Raw genomic sequence first — 10,379 nt, forward strand, 5'->3', positions numbered from 1 at the left:
CATTTTGATGTAATTATTATTGTAATTATTATTAATCAAAATGGCAAGTTTATTGTTCATTGCTTATATTTAATATTTAATTGAACAAGATCCAAGGAATATGAGTTAAAGAGAAAGTAATCTAAAGAGTTAGATGTGTGAGACTTTTACTCTTTTATACTCTTATCCTAAAAGGTTCCTAGTCATAGGATTATCATTTGGACATTGATAATCCGGAAAGACAAGCACATACTATGTATGCTCAATATGGAGGATGATATGTCTCTTGTCATTCGTGTAGAGACACCAATACAAGTATGTGGGTGCTTTTATCTTAAAGAGTACACTGAACGCAATCATTAGAGTTCTTGTATGGAGTTTTACTTACATGTCAAACTTGAACTCTAAATTGCAATAATACAAATTAGTCATTTGACCTGAGACACCATGGTTGTCTTATGAGTGAGTGGATTAACTCTTGATGATGTAATAATATTATATCCCTTAAAGGATATGATTGATGCATTCATTGGTGTAATCAATCCGGTCATAGAGACATGTGAGTGTATAATAAGGAATCTCTATCCTTAAGTAAATAAGGTGTATGTTCAAAGATGTGATTCAATAAGTCTTTGGCTGGCCAAAGCATTGAATGGGATTAAAAATGAGTTTCTAATCACATTCTAAGAATCACATAAGAATAGAAATCACATTAGGGGATTGACATATTAATTCCATAATGTGATTGAGAACATCGTGTTAGAGAATGACCGTATTGTATTGTAATTCCAATTGAATAGGTTATTTGTTATTCTATATTAACTAGGGTAGTCATGATATGTTGTAAGACAGCACTCATGACTTGTGAAGTCCTTGAGGATTCATAAACATTTATGATCCTAATAACAAGGGAGAATCAAAATGGAGTTTTGATCCTAAGAGATCACACACCATATAAGTAGATCATTGACATTGTATTTGAAGAAGATTAAACAAGAGTTGGTTATGACCAAATAATTAATTAGATTTATTATTTGGACATAATTTGTATTTTTGGATAAAACCAAACCTATTGGGCCTAAAAGATTGTCGGGTTTTTGGTGTGGACTTGGGCTTCATTAAGTGAGACTTAAATGAAAGCCCAAGACACATTTTTAGTGCCCAATAGCATGTATAGACCAGCCAACATATTGGCTTTGTGAAAGTCAATATTTAACTTTTAGTAGTTGGAGTTATTTCCTATTATATAAGATGAAAGCATGGACAAAGAGAGTAAGCAAGAGTGTGTCTTCACACTATCATCTTTTAGTTGGTATGAGAGAGTTCTCCCTTTGGCTAATTGCACAAGTTGGTGTTATAACAAGGAAGGAAGAACACTTGCATACATCTTCCTTTATTTTCATCTTTCTTCATCTCTTAATTCACTTGATGAAGATCCTTAGTGGCCACATCCTTTTGTGGCTCACTTGTAACATCAAGGAGGAGTCTACAAGCACAAGAAAGAGTTCTTAATCCAAAGTGCTTCAAGGTGGAGGAAACACACACAAGGAGAAATCAAGGAGAGGAACTTTGGTGGTTCACTTGGATTAGATTGTAATCATGCTCCAAGGGTGAGTAGAACATAAACTCCCTATTTGTTCTTCCTTACTAAGCGTGTTATGTTTATATACATATCATAATAAGCCAAGATCATGGATTAAAGGAATGGATTTTATGTTTAGTTTGTAGTTTAATTGTTAAACTAATTCCGCACTAATTAAAAAGTTTTGAAATCCATCCATTCCTTCAATTTAGACCTAAGAAGAAATGCACTGGCAGTAGTGTTCGAGGGTTAAGTAGCTAGAGTTGGGTGATCATGAGCTTTTTTCACCACTGAACACTACAAAGAAGACAGTTTACCAAAGTCTTGAGACTCCAAGATTTAAATGGTATTTTGTTGGAAACATACCGTGCAATTATCCCTCCTTTTCTGCATATTTTTAGGAGTTGTATACTGTGAATGGCATGCAAGAGCAGGGTGAAGGTCTGGAATTTTTTTGATACAGTTGTTACCCCTGATACAGTGATATGAATGACAAACTCACTGAGTTGATATCTGTCGAGGAGGTAAAGGATGCGGTTTTTGATCTCGGTGCAACAATAGCTCCAGGACCGGATGGATCACTACCACAAATGTAAGCAATAGATACCATTTCTTAGCCACTTTTGCACAAATGGTGAGAGCACAAGACAATATGCACACTATTGTTAGTTTTAGTGTCATATTTTACAAAATATCAGACCCACTTGTTTTTTTATCTAATATAATATATATTTTTTAATCTACAACTGACGACTAGCTAACACATATATACAAGTAAAAGCTAAGCAATAGCAAAACGAAAAAGAAAAGAAAAAAGAGAAGACTTGTCTCTCTTGTCCTTGTGAGATATCTTCCCTACAAGTTGCTTTCTCTTTCCTCTCCACACCAATAAAATTCAATAAAATCATTGCAGTGATGCAGGTCCAACTGATGTTTTATTATCGATGCAGATCCCAAACTCTCCTCGCCTGGAATCGATCTTGCAATTCATTTCAACAAACTTCTTCATTCAGATCTGGCCCGGCCCCCAACATGTCATCAGTCTTCACCTTCAACTCTTCAAGCTCCATCGCATGGTGATCCAACTGATTTGTTGAGGTTCATAACTTCATATCTCTCCTCTCTTTAATACACACACACACACACACACACACACATATATATATATATATATATATATTTTTTTTTTTTTTTTCTTATTTAGATATGGGTTGAATCTTTGCTTGATGTCCATGTGGGTTTGACAAAGGAATTGTCTTTCCTCAAATTTAATTTTAGATCTATATAACTTTCGATTGTTCTTACGTTAGATTGAATTTTTTCTAAATTTTTAGGATTTTAGTTGTCTCAATAATTTTTGGTTTTTAATTTCGAATGCTTAACTTCTCCGCATACCCACACCCAAAACCCACCGCAATCTCCATCTCTTCCTCCAAAATTAGCCCATCACGGAATGATTCCACCCATCTCCAATCCCGGCCAAGATCTCATCAACAAGGTAGTCACCCTCATCCAAAATCCATGCACTTCTTTTATGCGAAATGGGTGGTTCCGAAACACTGGAATAGGATAGCTAATCCAGTGAGACGTGTTTGCAGCTAATGCTAGTGTAGAGGTGTCATAATCTCAAGCTGTGATTCCATTGCAATGTGTTGGGGACTTAAGTTAGCTGTAAATTTATCCAATCCCGGCCAAAACTTTAATAGCCTTTTGTATCCAGGGAAAATCGGCTACTCCTGTGACTAAAGAAGGACTTGGAAGAGCCACTCGAACTTTTCTTCACACTCCTGCTGCTCAGGTAAAGGGAATAATTTATATAGTTTAGTATCCTATGAAGTTGTTAAATTTGAATTTTTTGTCTTGAACTTTCTTGGTTAGCACCAACTACCCCGTATAATTGCCGTACAATGTTGTCCCTGTAGCCTATGGCTATTAGCTAGCCAATCTACCTCACAATAATAACCTCAGTTGTTCCAATTTTTATGATTCAATTTGTTCCAATAATTATTGGTTTTTAATTTCAAATGCTTAACTTCTCTAGTTTATGCCCCAGACCTTGTTACGATTTGGAAACTTTATACTCCTACATGTGTCTAACAGGAAGACTTTATACTATGTACCTAAATTTTACATAGTCTAAGTTAGATTATTTACTATCTAACAGGAAGACTTTATACTGCGACATGATGTTAGTTGGAGTTGGAGTGTTAATGATTTTTGTATCTCTATATGGATCTATATCAGTTTGATATGCTTTTTATGGTTTATGGATTGCACTGTGATTACTTCTTTTTTTTTTTGGGTAAGAGTAATTACTCTATCTTTAACCATAAGTCTTTTTTGGTTTTTTGTTTGACCCCCTCAGAGGTTCTTGCTCTGCTAGTAAAAATGAGGATATCTCCTCACTTGCTTATAGACTTGCTTTTCTCTATCACTGGGGCAGATTACCATTGCAGAGTAAGATTCTATTAGCTCTTTAATTCTTCATCTTGCAATGCATTTATATATGTATGCTTTGTAAATATATGTAGTAATTCTTCCTAATGTTTGGCTGCAGATAAATAATGTGGGCACTAGAATTGAATTTCTAGTTTCCATTTTAATTTGCCAACTTTTGGAACTGGATTCTCTTCTGATCAATGCTTATCTGGTTGTTATGCAATGCTGCCAGCTGCAACTGAAGATACTTTACTTCCATTTCTTGAAGTCATTTTGCATATAATTTGAAGTTGAAGAATGATCTTAAGGGTTGGTACTTCTCTACTTTTTTCAGGACAAATAAAGTCATTGGCAAACAACTTGGAGTTGTGTTTGGAAAAAAGATGACATGAGGAAGAACAGTATTGCACCTTCACTATGGACCTGTAAGATCTTTTTCAGTTTCTATGTCAGTCAATAGTTGCATATTTCCGACTAATTAGGTTCGATGGATTTAGGTTCTATAGGGCACATGTCAATCAACATACTCCTGGGATAGCACACATGCTTTGTGAATAAGTAAAGTAAATAAAAGCTAGTCCTGAGTGTAATTTTTTTTGTCCTTTTATACAGCATCTCAGCGAGGAAAATTTCTCCTGGAACAATAATCTAGTGTTTAGTTTATTTTAACTGTGCACTATCGGATGATCTTACAATGGTTGGATGTGCAATATTTGATCATCTTACAATGGTTGGATATGCAATATTTTTCATAAGTTATGATTCATATTCTTTTCATAAGCCACAGCGTTGGAGAACATTTAGTATTCCTTTAAATCTGTTGGGATTGCTTTGCATTTGAATGCTAGAAATGTATAAGCTTGATTTGATACAAATTTTGCTCGTCTGGTGTAGTGAATCCATGATCCATGAAGATGTAATTATCTATGAACGAGAAGAAATGAGAAGATCAAGGCTGGAATTATGGATCACCAACTACTAGATAGTTTTTATATGGATCGTCACTAGGTTCTTTGTATTATGTGTTTTAAGGATTTTCTTAGTAGTCGATAGCTTATAATATTGTAAATTTGAAGGCATTGTGAAATTTAATTTTTTTTAATTTTGAAATATATGGAGTCACCAATAAAAATTGGTGAGAACATGAATTGGAATAGTAAAAGCTGAAGGCATTCACGATTTCATAGATTGGTGAGTTGTGGGACCCATAAGAGTCAACTCACCATTGTTTTTAATGGTGACTTCTTGGGTATTTTGTCACGCCAGCAATAGGGACTATTAATTAATAGTGACAACAGTGGTGTCTATTGCTTTCACACACCAATTATTGGTGTTTATAGATCCAATACACACCAATAAAAATGGTGTTTATAGGCTATTTTTGTGGTAGTGGATTCTCTGGTATTTTTTTTTATCAAAATGGGATGTTATAAGGAATGTAATTTATGATTCAGCCTTACCCAACATCAATTGGCATCCTCTCTGCTCCAGGTTATGAATCAATCTCATCTTGCCCTCATTCCTATTAGATTTTATTTTAATTTTCATTCCCTGCATATTGGTGGAGATATCACATGGACATATCACATGTTTACTATCAAGGAAATAGCATTTGATTAAATATTTAATTTAAGTGACATGGAATGTGAATCTCTTACCTGTTACCACTTGAATAAGTATATCTATCAGGTAGTTATGGAAATCGATTATTGATTTATTGATAATCTCTTGGTTTTTATCTGATATGAAACATGTGGTAAATACAAGTGATTTGAGTTGCTGACTTCTACTATGGGAAGAGTCTAAGTAATCAACCACTACATAAAGAGAAAGATGGTCCCTGCACCCTACTTTGAAATCAGAACATAAAGGCCTTCCCCATATACAAGGAGTTTTCATAATTAGAGATCTGCAGAAGGCTATTGTTCATCATTGCTGCCTTCATGGATTCATCAAGTATGAACCCTAGTTCTGTTCACTTACTTCCTATGCAATATACGTATAATGTTCAATGAAATGTGTCTATATAACTATGCATTGATCCAGTGCTATGTTTATGTTACTGTATATAACATCATTCTCTATGCCAAGTCTAATCACAGAAAAATCAATCAGCTTTTGTTTCCAACAGACAAATCCTATATTATTATTGTATCCCAATGAGTTATTCCGCCATTTGATGTTGAGCAAGTCTGGTGACAATTACGCTATCGGTTTAAAACTGGACATGAACAAGGCGTATGGCCACATGGAATGGAATTTCCTCTGAGCTGTTCTTGAGAAAATGGGCTTTCCGGAGGGGTTGGCTTTGGTTATGAATTGTGTTACCATTTACCACTTCATCTCTCTGTGCTTATAAATGGAAAGCCAGGTTCGTTTTTCAAACCATCTTGAGGCCTCAGACAAGGAGACTACCCGTCTTTTTTCCTATTTCTTTTTGTGAACGATGTGCTCTCCAAAATGATCATCAGATATTGTCAAGAATCTCTGCTGCATGCAGTAACAATTGGTACCCAAAATCTGGGAATCAGTCGCCTCTTTTCGGCAGATGACTAACTCTTTTTCCTCAAACCTTCTCACTGCAATTGTGAGATGTTATCAAATTTACTCCATACTTTTTTATATCCTCTGGTCAGCTCATAAATGTGGAAAAATCATCCATCCTTTTCAATCCAGATACTCCCCGAGAACTAGTTCACCTGCTCAGTGCAATCATGCAAATCCCAGCAGTGACCGATCTAGGGATATATTTAGGCCTCCCAACAGTTTGGCATCGCTAAAAAAATGCTGCTCTTTGTTTTGAGTTTATTGAACACAACCTCCTTACCTATCTTTTGATTGTAAGTGCTTGGTTTGCTCATTCTTTCTCTTGTAAGTCCCTCTCCAAACCATCACTTCATTTGACAGTTGATTATTCTCTGCAAATCAATTAGAGAACGCTAGTGAGTTTGCTACAAAAATATCTTACAGACCATCACTTCATTTGACAGTTGATTATTCTCTGCGAATCAATTAGAGAACCCTAGTGAGTATGCTACAAAAATATCTTACAGATCTTTCTTATCTGAAGAAGATGTGATTGTCTATTTGAGCATATTACTCCTGAACCTATCAGGATTGCCTTGTCATCTTATCAAGGCAAATGAGTTCATTGCAGCAAGCCAGCCTGGGATTCCCGTTCCAAGACAATTGCAGCATCATACTCGGTCTCTCGCCACACAAGGTGGATCCCACGACTTATGAATGCTATTCGAATAAAAACAGATGCGTCATTGTTCAAAGACTCTTTTATGTGGAATTGCAGCAGTTGCACGGGATTCAAATGGTTTATTGATAGCTTGCAGAGCATTGAAGATGATGGCCCCTTCTGCAATGGCAGCAGAGGCTCTGGCTACTAGAAAGATATGTATCCAGCTAACATATTCTCATTGCAGGACATATTCATCTCTTTGGACTCCCAAGCTCTCATAAACTCTCTTGGACGAAATGCTCCTGCTTCAGATTGGACAGCGGCAACTACTCCCTCTCAAGTTGGTATCTCTCTTCAACCTGGCATTTTAACTGGTTGTAGACCACAAAGCAGCTCATATTTTCATTGGTCCACAGTGGGAAGTGTAATCCTAACTGGGGTTAGCACCCTCCTTCCCCCTAAACTGAATTTCTCCTGTTTGATGGTTAACCTAGTCCACCTCACTTTTAGAGGCTGAATCAGTTTTGTTTGTTGTTTCTGTCAAGAATTATTTTTTCCCTTGTGCTTTTAAAGTTGTTTCCCTTTGCCAAAAATAGGAAAAAAAAAACAGAATCAAAGAGCGGAGATTTTGAGCTTGGCATTTTGCTTTTCATAACAGATAATCTTTCAAGTAATCAACTGACTTTAGTCTTTTGGTAAGTACCATTTTTGATTGTCTGAAACGTAGAACAAGTAGTGCCGGATAAAAATCGATACTGGGACTTGGTTGTATCTCATAATTCTGGTTAAATTATTGTAATTTGTAAATGATCAGAATGTTGCAAATTGATTCAGCAGTACAGCAATGCCGCAAATATGCACAATAAAGGAAATTCTTTTCACATGACTTAAGTACCAAGGATAAATTTAAAGCAGCAATAACCTTTCGTGGAATTTTTGACAGCAATGTTCACCATTTCACCAACATATGAACCCTATCTGGGATTTAAGCTATCCAAATTTGACAGTTTTCAACCTGTTGTGGGATTTTCTTAGCAAGCAACAGCGATACAGAAATCAAGACTTTTGATTTGATCATATAACAACACAGAATTAAGTGAAATCACCTTAGCACTTCATTTCTGTCCAATTTTAACACATGAACTCACAGATCAACTTCACTGGGGCTATACACTCCAAGCAAGAAAGTGAAACACCATAATTTTCTGTCCAATACTCTGGAGTCGTGAACAAAGCAGATTCTAGTACTCGAAAAAGAACATTCAGGAGATTTATGATGATGCTCAAGTTGAGCTTCCAAGCACAGGTGTTTAACAAAATGCGCAAACACAAAGCAGCAAAGGATCAAGAAGCAAGGTTAGTCGATGAAAAAATGAACCAAATCCCAATGACAACTTGCGGAAACTTGAAATCAAGCACTGTAAGAAGAAACAAATATCTGAACATGGTCATATGATCAGTAGCACAAGCTACTTAAGCCATGATACCTTCATAAATTTTAAACCTAAGACTGAATTGAAGAAGAGTTGAATGAATTATGAAGAACAACATACAATTTGAGAGAAATTTAGAGGAAAGCTTCTGTATTTTTCAGAAGTGTTTGTTACAAATAAGCATAGAGCTCAGGTAGCGTTATACAGGCTGCTAGCTGCGAATCAATTAATCAATACACATGTTACTCTAGCAGATTTCCAACGAAAATAATTACAGCTGGAATCTCCTCCAGACTTCCTGTGCAAGAATGCTGACTTGGACTTGCTGCTGATGAAGTTAGCTGTGCTGGCATATCTCTACTATCAATACGCAAAGGATCTCTGTTTGTCTCTTGGAAGAGCAAGTGAGTCCAAAGTCTTACAAATTTTAAGAGAATGCAGAATAGTTCCTTTACAACTTGATGTCCAAAATGAAATCATCATTTGATACAGATGATGCTATCTCATCTAAATGTAGTCAGCTTATTGTTAGGTCTTTGAGCAAGGGAAGCAAACTCGTTGATAACAGCACATCAGTATATGTTTAAGAAGTGCCATCTGCTGTAAACTATGAGAAAAATAAGAGACTTCAGAATACTATAACATGCGTGGCGATTTAAACAAAAAAGAAATTATTAGTATTTACTAGACATACCCTTAAAGCAAGATATTCTCAGAAAAAAGATTCAATCTACGAATTTAATATCAAAATCCTTGATAAATTACACTTATGTACCTTAAATAACTCCACACTCAACTGCTACTCTTCCACTAGAGAATGTGCTCCCCCTGCCAAGAACTAGGAATTCTGTAATGTATCTTTTCTTTTTGTATATGGAGAGTTGGAGACACAAAGGACAATCTTCCAGTTTCTACAGTTAATGCCTTTTGTTGTATCACCACTCTGGTGTAAACTGGTTATGTTTTAATTAAATTCGTTTAGTTCTTAGTGTTCTCATCTATGTCAAACATCTATGTACCAGCTCCAAGAGCTTCAGCTGTGTCGATGCATTTTAAGAACGAGCCTATGGAGTTGGACTTTTGGTGATATCTCAAAGGGAAACAAAAATATCAGCAAACTCGGACCGCATTTCTTGATCCAATGACACTACAAATTCAGGACTTTGCAAATGATGCTTCACATTATAAAGGTAACAATATTGAACAACTGAGGACCTTAAATGTAGAAACATCTAAAACTGAGTTGGATAAGCAACTCTAACATCAAAAGGTAAAGGAACCCAGAAGTTCATGTAATTGAAATATCCAAATTTATTCCTCTCTTGCAACAGTAAAACTTCCTGACTAAAGATATGAAATAAGGTTGAATGAATGGAAAAGGCAGAGGACAGTTTAAGAAAGGGGGCACTCTGTAGTCTAGTCAAGGAAGCATGCTCAGCACACCATAAAGAACAGAGGTTCAAAGTTTACATGTCAAGATAACTCGCTTTCCTTCAAATTAAATAACCTACCAAGTGCAACTACTTGACAATTGCAATACATACTCAAAGTAAAGGAGCAACGATCTCCATGGAAAGAATAAATAGAAATCAAAACACTCATAATTTTCCATTGTGCAGAAGCATCACCTAAATTCCTTCGTGGCATGTAGCTGACTGACCTCTAAAGATTCCAGTGTCATTATTTGGGGCAAAAACAAATTGAACAGGCTCACAGGTGATGTCCAGAACTAAGCCGGAATCTTTTACATCCCAGA

General features: G+C 35.8%; 2 long non-coding RNA genes across 2 annotated transcripts; both read left to right on the plus strand.

Annotated features, from left to right (window-relative positions):
* The first annotated feature begins 2,342 nt into the window (after positions 1–2,342).
* Positions 2,343–4,245, plus strand: LOC112173154. Its single transcript, XR_002925471.2, has 5 exons — positions 2,343–2,402; positions 2,512–2,659; positions 3,282–3,359; positions 3,927–4,018; positions 4,119–4,245. It is a non-coding gene; the product is annotated as an uncharacterized LOC112173154 (long non-coding RNA).
* An 84-nt stretch (positions 4,246–4,329) lies between these two features.
* Positions 4,330–5,098, plus strand: LOC112173160. The gene is made up of 2 exons (XR_002925473.2): positions 4,330–4,425; positions 4,895–5,098. It is a non-coding gene; the product is annotated as an uncharacterized LOC112173160 (long non-coding RNA).
* The last annotated feature ends 5,281 nt before the right edge of the window (positions 5,099–10,379 follow it).

The sequence above is a fragment of the Rosa chinensis genome, chromosome 1 (assembly GCF_002994745.2).
Source record: "Rosa chinensis cultivar Old Blush chromosome 1, RchiOBHm-V2, whole genome shotgun sequence".
In the NCBI taxonomy this organism is placed as follows: domain Eukaryota; kingdom Viridiplantae; phylum Streptophyta; class Magnoliopsida; order Rosales; family Rosaceae; genus Rosa; species Rosa chinensis.